At 35.0% G+C, this 20,541-nt stretch overlaps 1 protein-coding gene across 3 annotated transcripts in view; it reads left to right on the top strand.

Annotated features, from left to right (window-relative positions):
* Window positions 1-2,249: 2,249 nt before the first annotated feature.
* Window positions 2,250-20,541, top strand: part of LOC133523412 (rab11 family-interacting protein 4A) — a 122,595-nt gene continuing 104,303 nt past the window's right edge. For 2 of the 3 annotated variants that reach the window (XM_061858967.1, XM_061858966.1), the window contains exon 1: window positions 2,251-2,537. The gene's annotated coding sequence lies outside the window, so the exon portion shown is untranslated. Of the gene's footprint in view, window positions 2,538-20,541 lie in introns of all 3 variants that reach the window. The other variant, XM_061858969.1, reaches the window with a different exon arrangement.

The following is a 20,541-nucleotide window of genomic DNA, read 5'->3' as shown; positions in this document are numbered from 1 at the left end:
TCTTACTTGTGACTTTGTGAATTTAAGCGACAAAAAAATCTACACAATTACCGAACGTGTCACAAAATTTCACAAGAATCTTTTGAGAAATGCGACTAGGATACTTAGCCAACGTGCCAATCGTTAACGCTCTATAGCGTAGCGTTAGTCATCTCTCTCTACTCTTCCGTATTAGGGCGACAACAGTGACAGTTGCGTTTCGTTCGCTACGGAGCGTTAACGATTGGCACGTTGGCTACGCACCCTGTTGAGAACACAGCTACAAACATAATTACGGAGAAGCTTTGCCCTCGCATCTTATAAACAAACTTTGGTTAAAACAAAAACAACGAATTCAATAAGTTCAATCTCGAAGTGTTAATTATTTTACTATTTTAGAACAGGTATACTTTGGTCATGAGCGGGGAAACGTGAGCGATCACATGTTTAATTCTCAAGAAATAACGATTTAATCAAAAACACGTGCTGAACTTCGTCGTATTTTATTTATCGATAGTTTTGAATCGTTTTACAATAGGCATTTTTACTATGGGCAAATTCAATTGTTTTACAGCCGTTACGAAATCAGTTTTTTAAGAAAATACACGGAAAAACCCATACATAACTCTACACCGCCTTGCACACCAATGTCACCAATCAATACCACAGAATAAAGCGCCAATTACATCCACACTTTTTTTTAATACTACGTCGGTGGCAAACAAGCATACGGCCCGCCTGATGGTAAGCAGTCTCTGTAGCCTATGTACGCCTGCAACTACAGACACACATTTCCCGATACTAAAACGATTTTAGTTAGGGATTATTTAAACAGATATATAATACATTATTATCATCATTTATCGAGATGACATACCCTTACGAACCAAAATCACCTGAGCATGTCTGGTGATTTCTATTAACGATTATCACTTGGCTAGCCCCCCACCCCCCGTTTAAAGTGTCAGCCCCCGTTTAAATTGCTTTGCAACCTGTTGCTTCCTTTAACCCTGACCTGAGCTAACATTAACTTTGCCCATTATCACATAATTCATATACCATACGTAGCCTATTTATTATGTTCAAAGCTCATATAGAGACGTGATAGATAGTTTCTTTTTTGCGCTAGGCTTTCTGAGAAAGTCAAATAAATTATACCCAGAAATTCAAGAAAAAATCAAAACCAAATGTTTGGGCATGTCAATAGCTCTACAAGCACGCTAATAAGCTTACCAACAGAAACTAAAAATCCTACCTATAAGTGGTCCAGCGTAGATAAGATAAGTTAAGATAGGGTTTCTCATTAGTTGTGCATTCTGTGAAGTTGTAAAATGCAGACGCGCGGGGCCGTGAGCGCCGGTGCCAGGTAACAGGAGGTACGGTCGCACGGTGGTCCCAACGGCCGACCTGTGCTGCACAAAGCATAAAAAATATATTTAGTTGTTTTTTAAACGTAAAGATAAAATATATTTAAAACCAAGTATACGTTCGAAATACCTATTAAAATAAAACAAAGAGATATCAAATTTAAATGGATACTATAACGAACATTTTGTTATTTAGGTAAAACAAAGTAATTACCATTCAAGATAAGTATGTAATGAATACTGTATAGAATTTTTTTTGAGTAAGTATTATATTTATAAAAATAGAACTATAAGTAATTGTTAAGATAAAACTATTAAATTAGGTTAATTATTTTCTTAAAGATAATGTAGTTAGCCATTTGCCTAATAACTAAATACTGTTAATGCCTTAAAATATTAAAATATTTTCTTTACATTTTGATCTACGTTTAAAAATAAGGTATTAAATTTTGTTTTTGAATATAACACAGGAGGTAAGTAGGCGCTATCGTATATCTATTATAACTTTGTTTTATGGTATATATATAGACGAGTCTGGTGGTAAAACTAAGCAATGAACTGCTAAAAGTAATCATACATTAGTCAATACATCAGTAATTCACGTTCTTCGAGTAATCACTCTCGGGTTTAACCATCAACGAATACTTTTGCGCTAATAGCGCACATTAATTAACATTTCAATGATCTCTAATAAACGATACTTATAGCCACTACTTTAGTAATTGTCTCATTATTGCGTTTCCATATTAAACTCAATCGTTAGCACAAATGTCTCGCGTGTTATGAATCTAAACAATTACCAAGGATTTCAATGAAAGAAGCCCAGTGGGCGCTCTTGATCCGTCCCTCCCACGTCACCGTGTATCTCTCTCTCGCCTCATCGCGCTGTCCCTGTCCCACAACAGTCAGTCACCGCGGAGCGCTAGCGATATACAGGTGTACCGCTCCGCGATATGATAAATATTCACGTAAATGAAAACCGGTTTTTTCAGCAAGTTTAACTGAAACTTATTTGATATCATCAAGGAAAAATTGTGATTTGTAAAAGTGGTTCCTGGGTTTATTGATGCGAGTGTTTTAAGTGGTGTTTCGAAACAGTGACAAGTTTTCTTGTGTTGTGTGTACGGTCCTTGAATCGGAGGCTTCGTCGGTGCCGTTTCTTTTTCGTTTTGGAGACGATTAGTGCCGAAGGTATGCGCTTTGTCTTTTTTCTATACTCTTTCTCTAAAATACCCATGGATTGCCCGCACGTTAGGTACTTAAATATTGTTATGAACCATAAAGTTACTAAATGGAAGTAACATCAATAAAAAAAACAACGTATTAAATGGTCCTTTGAACCGGATATTTACCAAGTAGGGACCAAAATAAAAGAGTATGTTTTTTAAATTTATTATGCTACTATTATACAAACTTGTTTTTCTTCAACTGCTTATTTAAACCAAGTTTAATAACGACTAGGCAATTTATTCGTGCAAATAACATCTTATTTTCATCTAAATTCTTAGAGCCGATAAAGCTACAGTAAGGTTTTACAAAATGTATTGACTTATTAAGCAACCAAAACATTGCCAAACTACAGGTCCTAAATTATGTTGTCAACTTTAACTTGCTTTGAATAAGATTCAATTTTGTAGCAAACGTAAAAAAAACTATCAGGTGCGTCAATTGTGGGAATGCAGTCAAGTGCAACGGGATTGTACCTACCTAAAATAGGGTGCATCGTTTTTTAAAAATGAAATGGATTTAAATACAAGTATTGGTGTATTCTAAATTCAATCATAATACAACGCTATTAAAGCTGATTTTAAAATGTTATATAATTGGATTGGATGACTTTTTAATATCTGCAAATACTGATTCTACCTGTTTTACTATAGGCACTCTTTTCTACGGTACGACGGTTTTTTGTAGTTTTACGTGTCTACCATATGTTATTATTTACGTGTCCATTTCGTAATTCGGAATCTAACCGCATATAGGTTTAAATAGCTCTACAATTTGAACCTTAATTACTATAAATAGGTGTCTAATCTATGTTCGTCTATTTTACTTATATTACATATACAACGTACCTAACATACGAGTAAATAAATAGGACGTAAGTCACGTAAGATGTTATAGATATGTCTGACCATTGCTAATTAAATTGCATTGAATCTACTAACCAAAGATCCTATGTTGGCTATTGTCAGCGTCGTGTTTAACTTTAGCTGTTCAGCGTTAAATGATTGCTAATTTTTACGATTAAAACGACGTATTGTAATTTTTGGCATCAGGTATCTTGATTTATCTCAAAATTTTCAAAACTCATGAAAGCATTATTTTGAGCACTGGTGGTTATTCCTGGCATCGACTTCATTTCTGTAGTTGTAGTTACGTACATGATTGGTTAACTTTTATAGCAGAGAGAATCGTATCAAAAATGCCTGTGTTTAAGCAAACATTTTCATTGTACAGGCAAATGGGACCGATTCAAGCCTCTAAATTTTCCATGTAGTTATGATTTTTCAATAAATTCTTGTTTTTTTTTTAACTATAAACGGTAAAACCCGTTTCACTGCATACAACCTTATAGAATAAGCTAGCACAAAAGCAAATTCCCTGCGCGCGAATTACCGGGATTAGCGCAGGTTTCGGGAAGCAAGAAAGATTTTACTGTTTAATGATGCGTCACCTTAACCAACTCTATCTCTATCGATTTATAATTGCAGAAATGTTTCCTTTTTATGGAAACCTTGTGGTAGATTTGATAAAGTGCTGTTACATTACTAGTTTGGCTGACATTACTTAGGTTTTAGAAACCATATCCAACCCTGAAATGTTAGTTGACAAATGAAAATCTGTATGTAGTAACATTATTCTTCAGTAATACTTTTGGTAAAAAAACGTACTCGATATTAGGTACCGCCATCACTAACCCATGTTTACCTTGTTTGTAGAAGCCATGTGATATAACGGTCCTTTCACTGCCTTTCTTTAAATAATATAAAAGGCTATGTTACGATTGTTACATGTACATGTATGTAAATTCCGGTTATGTTATTTGCTTTCAGTATCCGTTTTAGTTAAAATTTGAAAGTATGGTTCTCTGACAATTAGTGCATGTCCACCCGAAAAGTCAGTGGCTGCTTTTGTAAGAGCCATTGTGGCTGTGTATTGTACGAGAAAATAAATTCACTTTAAAGTACACGTCTAGAATAAAAGTTAACTGAATAAAAGTTGATTTACTTTTTTACAGTACATACATATGGTGCTACTTTACTGCACTAGTGGGATATAATTATAGCACATTACGTAACTATGTCGAAAATGAAAGGGCCATATGTATTGTAAAATGTTGTGCGATACATGTGCGAATGGGCAATTCGCACCTAGTGTCAATTTAAAACACTCCATTCGGGCGTGTCTTAATTTATCCCCACTCGTAGCGAATTTCCTAGTTTTCGCACTTGTAATGTACTATTATTGAGTTCTAAAAGGCTAACATTTCCCACTGTATTGTAACTACAAACAACTATGACAGCTTTTGTTGACATCTAACCTAAAATTTTATGGAGGCTGATTTCACTGAAATATTATTAACTAACATATATTTTAACAAAAGTTTATACGAATGAAATATTTAAGTTTATAAATTAACGAAAATGATAACGAAGTATTGAAAGTAAATTTGTTTGTTTACATTATTTGTAAATTCTATTGGACTCCGCTTTAAAAGTATTTCCTCCGAAATTTCTAAGTTAGACCATTTTAAACCAAAGAGATTACAGGTTGAATTCGCCATTTAACGGGTTTTATCTAGCAACTCGGACTATGTTTCCTTTAATTAAGTACGAGTGGCACGCTTTCGGCAGTAATCCTGGCATTTTTCAACAGATTAAGAACCGTAAAACGCTGCAACTTTGCCTGGATTTTGACGTTTTTTTCTTATATCTGTGAACCTATTTTTCATTATGAGTTTCATGAGTATTAGTCGGAAAACATACCCTATGCCTTACCAGATAAGACTCAAATCTTAATACCTAATCATACTGTATTTCCGATTTACAAGCAATCAAAGTGGCAGGCAAAGTTGTAGGCCTAAGACGTAACTTTGCCTAGACGGATATCTCCATAAATAATGTGTTGCTATTTGCAATAATATTTACTCTTGTGCATGAGACATTATGCTGGTCCCTGGCAGTCAAATTATGGCCATAAGCTTAATACTTTTTTTTTCACATGCAATAGGTAAAGTTGTAGCAGGTTCCACAAACTTTCTATACAAAAATATCGTTAACTGTAGGGTTGTGCCAAAAAAATATTGTTATTAAAAAATCTATTTATATTGTTAGTTACAAAATAATCAACAAACAAATGTAATATAAAGTTGTTTGATTTCTTTTTCTTTTAGTATTTAATAATTTGAACTTATTTTAATTTTTTTATTACAAGTACATTGCAGATAAACTATTTTGCTAATTTTCAGTGCATTATTATAGTGTAAAGTTCTATTTCATTGTAAAGTTCTAATCACCCATCACCTTTGAACTCCAATTGTAATCGACCTGACACCTCACAACCCAGATTTCGATAAGAAAGATAACTGCAAGACAAATCAAATGAGCCTAAACACAGTGGGTTTATTATGTGTAGTTTAGAAGTTGCTATTTTCGGTCTCCATCATCAGACCATCTCGATGGTACCATAAACATTGCATTGTCACCCAAGTTACATAAGTATGTCAAACACCTCAATTGGTCGCTAATAAGTGGTTGAAAATTGATTGTAAACATACAACATAATTATAATACAATAAATATACAATTACAAGTAACTACAATAGAAATATAATAACAGATTGCAATAAGTTTTTTTTTTATAATTTTCATTTTAATACCCATAAGTTTTTTTTGTTAACGTTAGTTTATTATTGCATTGTCAGCAGATCTACATAGGTACCCACACAGAAAGTCGGTGAAAATCGACTTGCAAAATTTGACTTAAACAAACAAACATTGCAAGTTAATAAAAAGCTTGTAATAAATAAACTAATTTAAGCAGTTTAGGCAAGCTTATTTTTACTCTTTTCTGTACATTTATAAAATTCAGCTAGTGACAGCCCTAGACCCAGGCAAAATTGTGTCATTCAAGTTTCCAAAACACTGCCCAATATTGCCTAGTACGTTATTATGCTGAAATCATGTCCTTTTCTTGAAAATATTAAACCTACGGGAAATAGACAGTCTTTACTTACCCTGGGACGTTACCACTTCTCAAAAAACACCTTTTTCGTAGATAAAAATTCAAAAGTTGCCAGACACTAAAAAAATGTTGCCCCTCACGCCGACTTATGATACGTAACTGGCGGAGCAACAATGGAGTTACCATTGTAAAAATATGAAATATGTGTTGCCAGAATAATGAAAATTACTATCAAATGTTAAAAAACAAGAAAAAACTAAGCAAATTCGAGAGATCGTAATTGAAATGAAATAGGCAAAATTGAGCTTCAATGGCAAAGTTGCAGCATTTTACGGAATATTAAGGTACGAGGTGAAAATATTCACCTGAATGTATCTCTACAATAGCTTTGATTTTAAAAATCTTGTGTTACCTGTAGCGTGACATCACGTACAAACGGCCGGCCATTTCCGATATCTGTGTGCGGTAAAACAGATCTCTGACTCACCGGGTGATACAAAAAAAAAAGTACTTAATGATTGGTACTGTAAACGTCAACAATCATTAAGCTGTATGCAATTTGAAACTTTATTTGCCAAGTTTTTTTTATGTAATATTTATTCATATTCAATTCATAAATAAAACAGAGTGAAATAAGACTTGAGATAAATTAACTCAATTTAACAAATAAGGTATTTTGTAGGTAAAACAGTTACTTAGACAATTTTATTGTACCTATCACAAAAGGAGAAATTTAAAGTTAATGATCTAGATCTATTTTTTTAAGAAAAGCAGTAACTAGATATAGTTTGGCATACCTTCCATTATTAGAAAAAGGCGGTAAGCTTAAAATATGTAGGCGGTTGTCTTCCCGTAACATAGATTTCCCGGTATGTAGAGGAAATACTTCGTAAAGGCAAAACGACAACGTGTCGTGATTAACTGGGTTAAAGAGAAACTTACCTGATCTGAACTGATTAAATTTGATTATAAATAAGTACCTACGCATTGTTTTCAGTTATAACGACCAATTTAGAATTCTAATTTTCAGGTTATACGAGCAAGACCATTCGTAACCGGTCGTTCGTTTTGTTTTTGTTGCTAAACGAACACCAATTGTTAGTTTCGATTACGTAAGGAATGACGATTTCTTCGCCAGAAAAAACTGCACGTACAATTGTGTTAACTTGGTGTTTCTGTGAAATACGTAAAAAACGAAGATGTGGTTCAATAAATCTATTAATAGATATTACAATGGGTTGTGTCTGTCAGGGTTGTTTTTGTTAGTCAAATTAGAGGAAAAAGTAGTTAAGTAAGTTTTAGGTTTTTTTTTTTCTTTTAGTTTTAGGTAAGTAATAGTTTTGCCTACATGTCAATCTGGCTATTAACCTATTATTAAAAAACAAATTTATTAACACTACGATGTCTTTAAATATGCCAAATCTGAAGAAACAAAAAAAGAAACATAAAATAAGTAGAGGTTCCAATTTGGAACCGTTACTATCTGTGAGGTTTTTTTAAAAACCTCAGCGGCTCTACAGGAGAAGAGTAATTTTGACACTACGTTGAAACGCTTGATACACATATGATTGATATATCAAAGCAGCGGCTAAGGTGCTCATAAATATCTGAACACGCTTCTATTGTCAAGGCGTTAGAGTGCGTGTTGAGAAATTTTTGAACACCTCGGCCGCTCCGATATATCTGATGACGACTTTACATAGCTGCTAAAATCATAACACTTCCCGTACCTACTACGGGATTAATATAAATAGTAAATGTCACTAGCTATCCTCAAAAAATCTTAAATCACTTTCTTAATCCACATCACGAGGCAAGCGGCGTGTGCGATGGACATAGATTTAACTCCCATAGACTGTGCATTACCTACAAACCGTACAAACACAAATAAGTGCGGTCACCACACATTAACGCATTTGAAATTACATCCTATACCAGTCCATATTCCGTCCTTGAACTTTTTGTAATTTATTATTTGGCATAATTTGTAGAGATGGGTCCAATCCACAACAATCTATCAATAAAATTGTAACTTTATGTCAAAGAGAAGTGTTTTATTTAATTGACAAACTGTCGAAACTGGATCCTTTTCGCTAAACTGCAACTAATATGTTCATGAGGATAGGTCGTAATCATAAGCGTGGTAAAATAAATAACGTAGGGACCACGTGACATTTTGTTTACATCTGTCATTTCGCAATTCTTTTTGTTATGATGGAGGAGGTTTTTTTTACTTTTTCCTTAGCTTCTTACTACCTATTAATGTGTAGTGATTGTTTTTTATTATAACAACAATACACTTAACTGATCGTCAATTGGAAATAGTTCAGCGAAAAGGATCCAACCTCAAGAATTTGTAACTGAAAATGACTTTTTTCTCACAGAAACATCAAATTTTAATGACAGATCTTTTTTGTTATCTCCTTTACCTTAAATGACGTACAATTGACCATTTGTCTTTACAAATTGTCAAACAACAGTGTGGACGATCTAGTATGGGAGTGATCTATGTCACTCAGCCACGGCGGTTTGTAAACCGGCCACCAAGTTAGTAAACACGTAGCTATTCTGGCCCGAGATGGGCCCGTGTTTTTCAACATCCATTCAACTATTGTTGAAGATGCGTGTTCATTGGAATCTTGCGGTTAACGTACTGGGGCCTACCGCAAAAACCGAAATTCGCAAATTGCGGGGATCTTTCTCCTTTACTCTCACTAAGACGTGATTAGAGTGACAGAGGAAAATGCCCGCAATTGACGAACTTTGATTTTCGCGGTTATAGCACTTGTAAATTCGTACGTAAGTGTGACAGGGAGGCAACACGTCGAACGTGGTTCGCGGTAGGCCCTCAGGTCTACATCTACACGCTCTGTGAGCGAGTCTGTGAGCGAGATAGCGCTATGTACGTATGTCCTAGCGGCCAGAGGGCCTACCGCTAACCACGTTCAACGTGTTGCCTCTCTGTCGCACTTGTAAATTCGTACGTAAGTGTGACAGGGAGGTAACACATTGAACGTGGTTCGCGGTAGGCCCTCAGATATCATAACTTGCCCGTTTAAATTTGACTCTGTCAAATTGACAGAGTAAAAATTAATTGGGGCTAATGTTCTATATGTAGGACGCTGGACGTCAAGAGGATACGATGCGATGCGGCGATACGATCCGCATCCAATTTGAAGACCGCCTAATTGAACTGCCAAATATATTTATTTTTATTTAATTGAACTGCCAAGTTTTTTGAAGAGTAGACGGTCCGTAGCGACTTATTACTCTTAAAACTTTTATGATGTTGATGACTTTATTTTGAGGAAGAAATTCTTCCGAAGAATTGACGCAAACGCATTTTGATGATAACGTTTTTCTATTGTCAAACCAAGTGGAAAACATCTATGTAAATACGTAGAGATTTCAACATACAAATAAATAAAGCTAAGATTAGAAATCTACCTACATACTAAAACTGTACAGTATACAGTATACTTAACTTCAAGATATTTTTAAATGTGACACAATTTAAATTACATACTGCCGTAGGGGTAGTAGCACGTCTTTGTCCATATGAAGAGAGAAAAAAAATCCAATTCTAAATATTTTCCATTCTTCATGTTTTTTTAGTATGTTATGGACAAAAAAAATATTTTCATAATTTCAAAAACGCGAAAACTATAAACCTAGAATATATTATGCTGAAGCGATCGACATCAAAATCAAAGTGATTTGTTAACAATTAGTTAGTGGAAAACGTTTTCTCCCGAAATGGAATTGCATAGAAGAATTACCGTTAATTCATTAGATTTAAAAAGCTTTTCTTCCCCTTTAAAGTTCTTTGAAAATAAATGACAATCATGGAATTGTTATCATTTAAGATCCTAAAAAGTGCGTGTCAACACCGATAACGATGGAAACCTAAATAGCTCGACTTTCCCACAATGTATCTAGTACTTGTATTTTTAGGTCAAAGCAGTTTGTTTCAGAATACCCGCGAACAGTTGATTACGATACTGATAAGACGAAAGCTAAACGTCACAAATGGAATTGTAATAAAATACCGAGAAAATTGCTACTCTATTCGTCGGTCTAACTATTAGTACTTTAAATCCTGACCAATTAAATTACTTACTCTTTACGAAACGTCAAAACGACTTATTTTTATGAAACTCAACTTATGAGGTCATAATCAGTTTACATACCTACTTACCTGCAGATTTAAAAATCATCAGTTCTAAAGCATGTTTTCCAGTGTATTTTCGTAAATTTGATTTAATAACTGCTGTAAAACGATTGTAATTTTCTATAAAAACCTATTCGTCTATGCATTCCTGCATTGCGATTTCTCCGGAGCCATTGACACAGGATAGCGGCCCTAGCTGCTCATCATAGAGCTCATCCCGTCCCATGAATAATAAATACCTTGTGTACAGTAAAGACTCAAGACAATGGAACCAACAATAGACATTCCTCTAATCAAAACTGAACATACCTATCTACATATTATTATTTTTCATCATAATAACAATTCGAAACACGTATTTTGTTTAAAAAATCTAACTACTAATATCAATAATTTTGAGGTAACGATTTAATATTTCCCTAAATCAGTTATTTCTTGTTTACTTGCCCGCTACTTACGTGAAATCTTACATTCCGTCAAATAAAATAAAAATGTTTTGTCATTCCCCAGGGTAAAATGCACCACTGTATTTTTTGTCTATAAGAAGCTATTAGAATTTTTTTTTGTAAATTTATTTTGTTCTAATTGTTAACCGTCAATGGAATACCGTAAAACGTCACATTTAAGCTAATAAAAGAAAACAAAGAGTTAGACGAAGACTTTTTACTGCAGTAAGCCTTATCCTATAATCCCATTTCGGCACGTGGTGTAATGTAACTTATAACGTAGTAGGTACTTAATTTCGTGACTGCTCGCTTAGGTGGTCCTTGTACGGCTTCTTATTCTTCGTAGCTTATGCCATCAAAATGCTGCCGTGCATAGTTTCTTTTAATATTACGTTGGCATTGTTTACCTATAATGTGTATGAAAGTATTCGTACGTTGTTTTCGCTACTTAGACCAAGTTTCGTAATTGAAACATGGTTTTTTGCTATAAAATTACTACGTAGTTTGTTACAGACGTGATTTCATTTTAGCTAGTAGGTATTCAATTATGAGCCTGAACGATTTTGAAACATTGAGCGCAGATTTCCAATATCACGTCAGTTAGATATCATTAGATAGTTTTGCAAATTTCTTATCCAAGTATCTCTTACACATGTACCTACTCTTAAGATATCTAGAGTCAGACCAAGTTGGTACCGATTTTGACAGCCCAGCCTGTGGGAGTGTTGAGTAAACGTCATAATTTCATAGAAGTTTTAACACTTTCACTGTCTGGGCTGTCAAAACCGCTGCCAACTTATCTTGGTCTGACTCTATCTTCTTTATCCATTAGCGACTTTAAAATGCCATCATCCACTCATTTACACCTAACAGTTAGTTTAAAACTTTTATTAGACCTATTTTCTAACATGAGAAGGTTATTTCTTGCGCGAGATTCCCATAGACAGCAGAGGGATACAATGTGACATTGTGAGTAAATTGATTGGTTCTAAAACATCCGGGGTGTGAGACAATACAAGTTTCGAGGAGAAAAAGTGTTAGACGCCTGTCAACCGTTTACTATTGAGATTATATTTACATATTGTCTTTTTACAAGATAATATACAAGTACGTAGTTAACTAACTAACCTAGCTGTAACGAACGAATATTGTTGAGCACAGTTAAAATGAGATTAACTAGTAGCTGAGGTGGTAGTTACACCTTGGCATCTTATGTTCTTTCATTAAAATGCATAAAATCACAATTCAGTAAGTAAAAAATTCTAACATTTCTCATCGACCAATCATCCTCCGTACAGTGTCAACCATTAATATACGTTAATAAGATCCAGAAAAAAATCCGTAATAGTCATGTATAAAACTTACACCTACAATAGTAGGTTTCATTGCACCTTACCTAATATATAGGCGAGTATACCTATAGTATATTTTTTTATCCCGTAGACTAAAATGACATTTCATGTGTTGCTGGTTTTTTACGTCTTATAAATAGTGATGGGCTAAAACCGAAAATAAACTATTGGGAGTTACTTATATAGGCATGTAACACCATTTTGAGGCATTTAGAAAGTTTGTATCCAGGTCTAAATACAATATTTCTAATATTTAAAAGCGATTTTATTGTAAGATTAACAGTCACCTCGAAGCTCATAATGCAATTTTTATATGTTTGAGTGGATTAGTAGTGAGTAGATTTTATTTATTATTTACTTCCTATCATGTAGTGAGTAGATTTCATTAATTGTTTATTTTGGATCTAAAATTAATTAAATATTTATCGGTTATTCAAAAACCGAAATCAAAGATCAGCACTATTTGTTTTAAGCTGGTCACATTATTTCTGCGTTTGACATTTGTGGTTGTCATTTTAGTCTACGGAATAAAAGAACAGACTATATACCCCCTTATTCATAAACGTGTACTAAAGTTAACGATGCCGCTAATCATCGTTTGTCCCTTTCTATCATACCAATACGTCGGAAAGAGACAAACGATGATTAGCGGCATCGTAACTTTAATACACGTTTATGAATAAGGGGGATAATGTATATTCAGAGTGCATTTTATATGAAAAAAACCATTTAAAACACTACTATTATAACTATATAAAATATTTCTTCAACAACAACAGCGATCTGATGCAAACTCCACTATGCTTAAACTATAGGAAATAGAGAAATCATGCCAACCTTAAAACACCAAAATTACGATGCTAACAAATCATTAATGAGATCCTATACTCATCAGTCATCACAACCTAACCCATCTTAAAGTCAGTTTGTGAGGTTTGCCGTGACCACCTATAAAATGGTGGGAGGTGGTTGGCCTCGCGAACAACACACGAAGGTTTTTTTTGATAAATAAAAACTAATGAACCTGTTATGGCAATGAATAGCTTGTAGTTTATTTTAATACCTAGTGCTGGTAATTATAGGTGTTGTTAACCTAACAATTGAGAAGGTACAGGCCGCGTAGCCAACATGCAAATCGCTTACGTTCCTTAGCGATCGAAACGCAACTGTCACTGTCGCACTAATATGGAAGAGTGATAGAGAGACACAAAGCGATAAAGCGATACGTTGTCGAAGCGATAGCGATTGTCACCTTGACTAGGCCGGCAGTCACGTCTGAAAATATCGATACGAAAAATGTGCTAAAATATGTAATACACCACCTTAATATATGGGCAATAAAGTCGTGTATACATATTTTTGGCACTTTTTTGTATCGATATTTTCAGACGTGACCGTACCTAAAGGGGGTTCCAAATGATACATAATGCAATTTATTTTATTTATATTTATGATAGTTTTCATACAATTAGGTACAGTCAGCATCAAAAGTAGAGGATCAAACAAGGTTTCAAAAGTATCTACCATTCTGTAACAGCTTAACAAAGAAAGATTTATCAATATTTGGAAAAGTTATTCGGAATATGAGATACTTTTGGCACGTTGTTTCATCCGCTACTATTAATGCTGACCCTACATATTCAATTTAAGTGTTACACAATAACACATTTTAATTTGAACATTCAATTTAAGCATGAGTATGTTTGACTATAATGCTAATATAAACTAGATATAATTTGAAAATCTATTTCTTCAATCTATCTCTTTTTATCTCATGTTATTGATTTTAATAAATTTCGCTTATAAATCCAATGACAACTGGGGGCCTAGATGACAATCGTTGACATGTATGAAAATAGTCACGTCACGTCACTTCATAGCTTCGGTCATCCTGATACATGTATTCGTTTGGCGTACGATTACCAGCAGTGGCAGCATGGTTCCATTTTTATCGCTTGTCACTATGCCTGTCTCTTTCGTACTTACATACTTGTTAGAACGTAACAGGCATGGTGACAAATGATAAAGAGCTGACCAACTTAGCCCTACAGCTTGGCTGGGCCCCCAGGAAATAAACGGTAATTAACGGTAAAAATACACTTTTAGGGCTTCGTTTACTTACCTAATAACTTTCAGATGGGCAACAAAACTAAAGAAATAATCAAATCATAATAATAAAGATGAGCGCGCATTCATATCGTTGCATTCTCACTATTTTAGAATGGTTACCCAACTACCAGTGATTTCCTGACTGGTCACCTAGTTGCGAAATCGCAGCATTTGCACTTTATTAAGATCTAGACCACTCTACTTCTCTGGCTCTCTAGATATTAGTCTATTCCTCTTAACAATCCAATACTGCAGGTACTTAATATTTTTGGCTAGGCAGGCAAGGGTCGGAACTGGTTTATAAAATACGGGTAATACCGGAAAAACTTTATTGTAACATAAAAAAACCGGTTTATTCGACGAGCGACGAATCGGCCGACCTGGCGCCACGTAAACATAGACACCGACATAGGAAAAACCCGGTTTTTATTGCTCTAAACCGGTTGATTTGACAAGAACTGTTCTCATAAAAACCGGTTTATCGACCGAAACCAAAATTAAAAGGTTTTGCGCCAAGTACATGACAACGGTTTGGAAATTTAACCGGTTTCCGAGCCTCGTAGGCAAGTTTCAGTAGCGCAAATCTTGTTAGTGGACAATCCGAAACCAAGTTATCTTACACAAATTACGAGAAAAGGTGAGGCTCGCCATGCCAGACGCTAGCTAGACTTATTATTTTAATTATATTTTAACTCTCCACCGACTTTGCGGTGACATTGTATGGAAGTTTCACTATAAACGTCAAATTATTACGCAAATAAGACGTTTAGAATGTCATGCCACACTTTGTCACGTCAAACTTGTTGCAGACCTTGGGCGGCTTTTTACACCTACTTCGACAAAAACAAAACCACTTCTTCAAAATGTTAACATCATTAACTTAATACACCTCACTTAAATAGTCTAAATAGTTTCCCTCGGGAAACCCTCCAGTCCCCTCTTTATTCCCACGCCTAAGTTGGAAGCCTCAGAACAAAAACTCGAGTTCCTTCCTACCCGTTCACACCGGAAGTTGCGCGCCGATGCTCACCGTGGGGAGGGTGCAACAATCAAATGACATTGAAATGCTAATTTAACGGAATTGTAGTGCTTTCGCGTGCATCACCTTTATTGTTATCTAAATTAGGTTCAAATGGTTGTGTTGGTGTATTAAGTTTATGTCATGCATTTGAGCACACATGACTAGTGACTTTGGTTTGGAAATCTTATTATTTTGGTTCCTTATGTTCAATAGTTTAGTTTTATGAATTAATTAAGGCCGCGTTCTCACTATGTCGAGGCGACAAATAGTCGTCGTAAATATATTAACTACGACAGGACGATTAGCGTTCTATATGTGAGCACTTCCATTTAATGTACAGTCCACGACGCGCGATTATCTGTTTACGACACTTACGGCATAGTGAGAACGCGGCTTAAGATCTCCGTTGAAATTGTGTATGAATTGATGGATAATGTCGCTCTTGCCAAGGAAGTCTAAGTCTAAGTGACAAGGAATTTACAACGCAGTGAGGAAAGTAAGCCTCAGGTCAGGTAGTAAAGTGCATCTCTTAGATAATAATGACTGCATTCTTACAATATGATATATCTAAGCAAGTAACGGGAGATAATAGAGAGATGGAAAGCTTTTTCTTCACATTGTTATGTATTAAACCCGACAAAACATAAAGATATGACGTGAGATAACATACAAACTGAATCACGTAATTTAGAATAATGCACATAAGTACGTACTTTTGTTTCTCTTTAGAACATAACGTAACGAGTTGTTTGTTTTGAAACATAAAATTTTGTATGCTGTCGGCTATCATCAAAAGTACTTTCTCAAGCTTTGTAAAATGATTCATTATGTGTTACTGACATAAAACTAAAGCGGTCAGTTCTTTAAAGAGAGAAAGCCGTTTAAGAAAACAAATGCAATTAACTTGCATTTTCTCCTATTTAAGTATGCTGGCCATTCGATACACGGCGTACACAAACGTTTAAGATATTTAATTTGTTATTGTTGTAAAAGTCGGAACTCTCATGCTACATTCACGATGTCAAATCATTCAATGCAAATAAAGAATGGAATTTATCGATAGCAAATTGTTATATTATGTAGCAAAAAAATTAAGGATTCATGCCATGAACAACATTTATTCAAATGTAAATTTTAGCAACGTTTTGAGACTTTACCGATTTCGTGACTGATTTGAGAACTATCCGACTGTGACTAATCGTTGTTTTCATCAGCACAATGTATCAGAATTCGCGATATCTTGTGTTTAAAGAACGCTTGATCTCTAAATTAATCCTCTTTTAATTACACATCGCATTTTTCTTAGTATTGCAAATGATAAAAACGTTTCACACGATCAGCACGCATAAGTAAATACGCGAGCGTGTGTGAGACATCAGATACTACGCTTTCTATGACTGATACTTGAACTTGAGACCGAAGTGACATTTGTATGGATGTAAGCCTTTCAATGGGGGCTTTCTTTGCGACAAAAGAATTGTTCCAATGGCGAAGCACGAGGCATGACGCGGACAGCTTTCACGACTTTATCAAATATCACCTATTGTTTTACTGTTAGTGGATCGCACAGTTGTAGGAACAATTATTACTTATATTTACTTCGTGATATGAGACTTGTTATAATTGTGCATTTTATTTTATTGTTAGAAATTAATTAGCATAGTGCTTTTGTCGCAATACAGCACATAAGTTTTCTTTTTGAAATCGTGGGAAAACATATAGTATATAGTATTAAATAATTTATACTTACATAGTTTCATATTGCCTCGTAGAAAATATGTTTTCTACTATGTATCCCAGCTACGAGTGTACTTGAATAGGGGAATTTCTACCTGTTATTATCACAGCCTTAATTAAAGTTTTATATCATATCATGTACATCAACTATTTAAATATTGGGTATTTAACTATACCAATCTACAAGCAATTGACAAGATTTTAACTTTTACAATTTCTATGTGTATGTATCTAAATGAATTGTCCCTTCCAGAATTTACCAACCATTTTTAAAACACGTACTGGTTTATCCAATAAATTCAAAATTTGGTATGAGTGTCGTACCTACACAATATTATTTCAGGATGTACCACCAAGTTAATATAATAATGAACTGGGAAAATAGATTAAATAATTGCAAAAAATAGTACATAGTTATTAAGGACCTATAATTAGTCAAAAGTTAATTAATTCCATTGTGTTACGACAGTTAAAAGCCATTCTTATTCAATTGATATGCATGACTTATAATAATATGTGTATAAATTAAGTGCAATAAATACAATACAATTTGCATGGTTCATTTTCGTAACACAAATCAATCAATTCACTTAAGACTACAGCTTCTTAAACTACGCTTAATATGTAGATACATTTTTTTTTTCACCCAGCCGACTGAACGAAGAAATTTAGATACTACAAATACCTACTTGTAGGTATAATTAGTTGAACAGAAACGCAATTATCATGTAAAAAATACAATACCCAGCACGTGGGTGCCTGAGTTAATTATTGAATCATGAGAACGTTTGTATCTAGCCGCACTCAAAACTAGTCAGCTCAACTTGACCTGGATCGTTCACCTTGTACCTAAACACTAAGTTGGCTATTTAGCACGTAATACGGCCTCTGAATGCAGATAAATTGTTTATGTAAACACTTATTTAAATAGTCAATCAGTGTAGAAAGCAAGCTAGAAAACCTAACGAAATATAAAATGTCTGTCCCTGTCGTCATATGATTAACCGTCTCTATTCCAGAGAGATTCCGTCTCAGTCCAGGCCGCACCAATCTACAAGGTTTTCCAGTTAATCCAGCTTTGATGATTCATTTGAAGACAAGTAACATTTCCAGAAAGTGTGATCTAATTTGAACCTTACATCGGAGTGCTAAAAGTTGAAATTCTAATGGCGCGTATATGGTCAATAAATCGCACTATGCCTGGAAAAGGGTTAATTTGCCACGACCAGCGGTGGCAGCATTGGTTTCATTTTTATCACTTGTCACTATGCCCGTCACTTTCGCGCTTACATACTTGTTAGAACGTGACAGGCATGGTGAAAAATGATAAATGGCTGACCATCTTAGCCCTACAGATCTCTTTTTGGTCGAATGACTTGTTATGACAGTTATGTAAATCGTATTGACTAACATTTAATTCGGACCTCTATATAAATGAAGGGATCCTAACTGGATTCGGAAGATCAGAGAACTTTACATGCGTATATTTAATGTATTTTTTTTGTCTCTATAATTAATCATTTTGACTGAAATATGATCAAAAAAGGGGCGTAGCGTGTCTGGCTATTTATCTGTATGAAATTACATTGATAAAATGATTATCACTAGTTATCGATGACTAACTAAATGAACATCATTCAGGTACACTTGTACTTAATTAATGTTATAGGTACACGTCACACCCCTGGAGTTGCAAGCATCTATAGGCTACGGTGACCGCTTAACATCAGGAGGGCCGTAGGATTACTTGACACCGTCATGGTGTTAAAAATAATCACGTATGGTGCGGGATTCGCCTTTTCCGTTCTTGATAACCTATTTAACACCGTAGGTACGTAACCAATCGGGTATTAGATTTTTTTAAATCTGTTATTGTTTTATCTCTGTATTCATTTCAAATCTTAGTTTAGGTTCTTTACAATATGAATATAAAAGTAAAATATAAAAACACTTACAAAACAATACAAAATATATATAAAACACATTATAAAAACCTAGGTAACCGATTGTGACGGGTCCAAGATTACCGCCTTCTGCATCTGATTGATTTGTCATGTTATTATATACACTTATTACTCGCAGTGCTCGGACGAAGCAATTTAAAAGATCAAATTAATATCAACTAACGTTCGATTCAGCCTCCAGATCTCAACGAACAACTGAACACTGGCCAGTATTGAAAAACCCCTTGATTTCCAACAAGCCTTCTTCGGATGATTAAGCACAGGGCTGCTCTAATCGCCCACATCCGCAAACTCTCTAGGGACAGTTTCGTACGGTAAATAGCTCACAGTCCCGTACCAACTGTAAGTAGGTATTGGTATTGTACCTACGAGCGAAAGAAAGTGATATCAAATTGATATTAACTTGCAAGTTCGAATCTGCTTCCAGTATGGCTACCACGAGCTTGAGACTGACCTGACACTGACATATTTGCTAGCGTGTTCGTAAATTACTTTGTATGCATCTCGCTCGTACTAGCATATTAGTGCGAGCGAGATGTATAAACAATAAGTTACGCAGACGTTAGCGAATATGTCAGTTTCAAACTCGTGGTAGACGTAAAGATCCCAACAAACAACTGAAAATGAACTGGCCAGTTTTAAAAACCCCGTGCGTTTCCAACAAGCCTTACTCGGATGATAGCGATGCGCCCACATCTGCAAGCTCTGCCAAGACACCGTTTCGTAAAATCAGTAGCAGAAGTTGCTAGCGGCCGAGGTGTTCAAAATATGCTTAACACGACTTTATTATTAAGAGAATAAGAGCGTGTTCAGGTCATTTCGAACACCTCTCCCACTTCGCTACTTTTGCCGCTGAATGTACGATAGATCACGGTACGGTACCGTCCTTACGCAAGCTTGTTGAAATGGTCGTTAACCTATTGCCTAATAGTTACCTTATAGTTAAGTGATTTCGAGTTGCAACCAAGGAAATTCATTAACTGGTACAATTGCTGATTCTGATTAGCTAGACTTTTTTACACTAACTGTAATGTAGGTACTCAAACTGAAGTTAATTATTTAGCGACGTAATTCATCAACAAGAATTTATTTGTAAATTATCACCGTCCCATGTCCCGAGCACCAAAGTTACCGCTGGCGCTGCGGCATCCTCGGCCGAAAGCCTCAAGCGCCGCAAATATGCAGCACTAGGAAACAGCTACATGTTT

The sequence above is a fragment of the Cydia pomonella genome, chromosome 12 (genome assembly GCF_033807575.1).
Source record: "Cydia pomonella isolate Wapato2018A chromosome 12, ilCydPomo1, whole genome shotgun sequence".
In the NCBI taxonomy this organism is placed as follows: Eukaryota; Metazoa; Arthropoda; class Insecta; order Lepidoptera; family Tortricidae; genus Cydia; species Cydia pomonella.
This window is presented reverse-complemented; position numbering and strand designations above follow the sequence as displayed.